Below are 6161 nucleotides of genomic sequence, written 5' to 3' on the forward strand. Positions count from 1 at the left end.
TTAGTAATATTATACTCATGATGACATATCCTGGAAAGGAGAGAGAAAATGGTGTTACGAACAGGTTCGCCGGTAAGTGCTTCGGGTTCTTCGAACCCTCCCCCAATTCATCCAGAAAAGATGATGACTAATAGTGATCATGAAAGGGATCATCGATCATACCAAGAGGAGAGTTTGGTTCAAGAAAGGGATCATCGGCTTCTTATCTATATTGATTTAATCGACTCTGAACCACCCCCAATTCATCCAGAAAAGATGATGAATAATTGTTTGGTTCATTCCGGTTACACTGCTCTCAGAGCTTAAATGAATTTCCATATCCGAGGAACTTGAACTCGTTGCAAGATCCATCTTACACGATCAGAGAAATGATTTTTAGTATGAAAGGATTGTTGATAGGAAACGACGGTTGGATGGTATTCTCAATGCATAATATGCATAGATATATATAATACCAGGATCCCTTAAATTACAGAGGAAATTACGGAAGGCACCAGATTAAATCCACTATACTAACTATTAAAATGACCCGTCCAAATCCATATGGACGAATACATCACATCTGGTCCCATTGCAAGTTATTGTCCTCTATATGATACGTTTCGTAAACATTGCATTCATTTTTAAAAGACAACCTTTCATTTCAACGAAAGTTTACAAATATGTATACCAATGATATCAATATGTTTTCCAAAATATAAATGACTAGTCTGTCATTTACTTAATAGCAGTCTTTTTGAACTCGAATGATTTGAATGCAACGTCTTTTGAAATATGTCATGAACGACTCCAAGTAATATCTTTAAAATGGGCAAATACACAGCGGAAGATTTCTTTAATACCTGAGAATAAATATGCTTAAAAGTGTCAACCAAAAAGTTTGGTGAGTTCATAGGTTTATCATAAACAATAAAATTTCAATATTTTAATAGATCACAAGATTTATAATTTGCATGGCACAAATGGGTCCGTTTCCTATACCCACCTGTAAGTTACCTTACGATTTTTAAATATAGTACACATATCTCGTGTACGAAATCATTTTTCATAAATGCCCCCGTAGGTTGCCTCGCGAATTTTAATAACCGTACACATATCTCGTGTACAAAATAACATACACATAACCTGTGTATAAAACTCATTCTCTCTATAACATTGCCTGGTAACCGACCTTAACATATAAAGCGCATATAGAATATCCTCAAAATAAACAGAACCTCTCGTCTGTAATATAGGTATCTCATATGTAATATATAAACCTCGAAGTACTAAAGCATTCAATTTTCCAGAATGGGGGGTGTAAGTGCCCGTAGATCTTCCTTTAGGATTCACGTCAATTAGGGTGTCGTTCCCTAATTCTTAGGTTACCAAGCTATAATAAATAGGGGTGATATTCAGTATAACAATTTCATTGAGGAATGTTTTACTTGTGTCTATCGCATAAAACATTTATAAAAGTATTTCACGTATTCTCGGTCCAAAATATATATTGCAAAAGCATTTAGTAAAAAGGGATCAAATGAACTCACGATACTGTATTTCGTAGTAAATATGCATACGACGGCACTGAACAAGTGCATGATTGACCTAGGATTCACGAACCTATATCAGTTTTATATATATATATATATATATATATATATATATATATATATATATATATATATATATATATATATATATATATATATATTAAAACATATAACAAGTTTATATCTTAGTATTATTAATATTATATTTAATGATTCGTTTGTTATATTAAATATAGTTATTTTATATATTTTAAATAAATAATTAATATTTATATATATCAAATTTAAAGTAAATAATATATATCATTTATCATAAATATTATATGTTAATGTTTAGAAATATTATATAACATTTTTAAAATTAATATTTATATATATTTATATAATATCTTAAAATGTGATTATATATTCTGTGATGTTAATAATTAAATGACTTATATTTATTTTATATATTTTGAGTAGTTAATATTTATTTTCATAATTTATTTATTAATATTAGTATAGTAAATACTTAAAGTATTTTAATAATATAAATGTTATCATTCATTATAATATATTAATAATAAAAATTTATATTAAGATTTATTTATGATAAAATATATATTTATATATTAATTGATATAATTTATGTATAGCTTAATTAATATCATTTTAATGATAAAAATATAGTGATATGTAATATTAATATAATTGTAATGTATTTTTATATAAATAATATTTATTTGTAATATTAATAATAATAATAATAATAATAATAATAATAATAATAATAATAATAATAATAATAATAATAATAATAATAATAATAATAACAGTGATAATGATAATACTAATTATATTAATGATAATAATTATAAAAATCAAAATTTTATAATAATTATAATAAGGGTAATATTATTAATAATGATAATGATAATTTTAATAATAATGAAAATTTTAATAAAATAGATAACTTTAATAATAATGATACTTTTGATAATAATCTTAATGATAATAATGATAATAATATTAATAAAAATGATAGTTTTTAATCAAATGATAATTTTAACGATTATATTGATAATAATATCAATGATAATAATTATAATAATTATTTTAATAATAATCTTAATATTAATGTAAATGGTGGTTCTACTAATGATAATAATGATAATGATATTTTATCTACATCATAACCTTAATAGTATCTTAATTAAATCATAATACTTATACTTGTTATTTCATAATCATCTTATTTAGTAGCTTTTAGTCCACTTTCATATCATAACCATGTAGTCATAATCATGTTAATAATGATAACAATAATAATAATAATAATAATAATAATAATAATAATAATAATAATAATAATAATAATAATAATAATATAATAATAATAATAATAATAATAATAATAATAATAATAATAATAATAATAATAATAATAATAATAATAATAATAATAATAATAATAATAATAATAATAATAGTAATAATATTAGATATTAAAAATGGAATCACCACTCACGTATCAATATTGTGATTCAATATGACAGGAAAATATGTAGACGCAACGGAAATGATAAACACTGGGTTGGCCTTTGATTCACGATCACAACCCCCGAGCAATACCTATAACCTCCTTAGCTATAACCCATAATTTCCTTACCTCTATCCCGTTTGAAAACCCGTTTTGAAATCACTCGAACATCACTCCGTCGAAATATTTTATGTATATGCTAATAATATTAATAATACTACTTAATAATAAGATTAGTATTAATAATCTTAATATTAATAATATTTATAATAATATAAATAATAACAATAAGAATACAGTGGGAGTAATGTGTAAAACCAGAGCCTGAACTCGAATGAATTTATAGAAAATTTCAGTCCTGACACCCCATGTGATCGCATGGGTTTATAGGGCAAATGCCATGCGATCGCATGGCCAGCTGGTCCAGCCTACAAACTTTTGTTTTACTCTACCGACGGTTTTATTATGTATATATATATATATATATATATATATATATATATATATATATATATATATATATATATATATAATAAATTAAATCACAGATCGTTACCAATAATAATTGTCAAAAGGTATTGGAAAAATTCCAAAATTTAGGATAACGTTAAAATCTTTATCCTTGTCATTTCAGATAAGAAGCGAGTCGTTAAAAGTGGTTCTAGATATTTATAAAATGGTATTTATTTTAAAGAAGACGTAACACTTCAAATTTTGTATATAATTTCTATAATTTGTAAAAATAAAAGATAATGTCATTTTAATAATCTTAGAGTTTTAAAATATGTTTCTACATCTCGTTATTTTATATATATATATATTTTTACAAGCAAATTAATATAGTTTTCTTTTATGTATTCAAAATGTTTTATATGTAAAATATATATATATATATATATAAATATTTTCTTACAATATATATTGAACCGTTGTAATATATATTATTGTTTTGTAATATAAGTTTGTATGTTTTATATTTGAAACATATTTTCAACTTATCATTTACACTAATAGTTTTTAGTTCATTTTTTTTCTAACTTTATATATATTCAAATTACATAACAATGTTTTAATAACAAAGTTCTTTTAGATTGAAAAACATTTTCGTACGAAACTAAATCACATAAATATTATAAGGTTTAGTTTTCTAAAACTAATTATATTCAAATCACTTTATTAAAACAACTTAAAATTTACATAATCTATTATTGAAACTACGTTTATTTTAAATCCTCATAAGTTTGTATTAAACTTGTTTAATAATAATCGAGTGTTACTATATTTACTAATTATATTTGAAATCACTTATACTCAACATACATTATATATAAATGCATTTTAATAATACTTATTATTACTTTGCTAAATATATATATTTTGAAAACAATTAAATTCTAAACCACTTATATATTCAATAACATGCTTTATTATGTAGATAATTATCTTAAATATATATATTGAAATAATTAAGTATAACATTATATGTTTAATACTTTGTTAACGTTTCCAAGTCATATTCTTATATATATAAAAAAATAGATATCGTTACTTAATAACCTATTTTCATATCAACCAAATCGTTTAATATTTTATTAACATTTCTCAATTTATTATACATACATACATACATACATACATACATACATACATACATACATACATACATACATACATACATACATACATACATACATACATACATACATACATACATACATACATATATATATATATATATATATATATATATATATATATATATATATATATATATATATATATATATATATATATATATATATATATACACACATATAATGTTCGTGAACTATCGAGAATAGTTAAAGGTTAATTGTATTCATGAAAACAGTTCAAAATTTTTGAGACTCAATATTACAGACTTTGCTTATTGTGTCAGAAATATCAAATCATATATATAGATTTGGTTTAAAATAAGTCAAAATTTTTCGGGTCATCAAAGTACCTACCCGTTAAAGAAATTTCGTCCCGAAATTTGACAGAGATCGTCATGATTGATAATAAGAATATTTTCATGATGAATATGAGTTGAAAAATAGAATTTTATCACCGTCGAGTAATATGGATAAAACAATGCGATTACTCGAAGAGCATGAGTGAAGCTATCGCAAAAGAGTGAAATGAGGAAATAACTGTTCGCCTTAACTTTTGACGTAGTTACATTTGATTTTCGGGATTCAAGGAATTTAAAGAAAATCTTCGTAATCTATATAAGATTTGATTCTTTGGTAATTAAGGAAATTAGGATCCTCTTTGATTAAATGCGGTAATCTGCCCCGATTGCTATATCTGATATCTCACTATAAATTGACCTCTTTCGTTCCATTATCTTTACCACTCCTATACTTTCTTCCTCAATTCATACTTCCAAAAGATTTTGAAAATGCTAAATCCAGTTCTGATTCTTGATATTTTTCTGGCTATCGTATCCTTCATTCTTCTCTTTCATCTGCCACCGGAGGAATCTATTTACTTATACTATTACCTTGGGGTTATAATGTTTTTAATTCTCCTGTGTCTTTACGTTGCAATACGTATTGATATACACGGTTTGTAATTTCTATTTTGTCATCATGCTTATGTTTTCCCTTATATTTCAGAGCGCCATGCTTTTGTTTTTTTTTCTTCCCGACTTTAAGTAAAGCGATCAAGACGTCTCAGATTTGTAGACTAAATCTTTGACTTTTGAATGAACATGACTAATGTTCTAAGAAAGAAATTGTAATAGCTCGATCTGATTTGTTAAATTACTAGAAATCACGAAAAAGATAGAACTATCAAGAAAATATGTTCTTGATATGTTTAGAAGTTAAATAGAATGAAAGAGTTATGTAACATGGTACATGATGAGGGTATGATCTGTGACTCATCACGTTCCAATAGAAATTCAGCATGACTTACTATAATATAACCACATTGGCCATACATCATTATATTATACTAACTCATGCTTCAATTCCCAACACTTCTCCAAAAACATTCATAATTTAAACTCGAAGGGTTCAGAAGTTTAGAAACTAAAATAGTTTCCTTTATGATGTAACACAGATAGCGCGAAGAGATAAATAATT

Source organism: Rutidosis leptorrhynchoides, chromosome 2 (genome assembly GCF_046630445.1).
Source record: "Rutidosis leptorrhynchoides isolate AG116_Rl617_1_P2 chromosome 2, CSIRO_AGI_Rlap_v1, whole genome shotgun sequence".
NCBI lineage: Eukaryota > Viridiplantae > Streptophyta > Magnoliopsida > Asterales > Asteraceae > Rutidosis > Rutidosis leptorrhynchoides.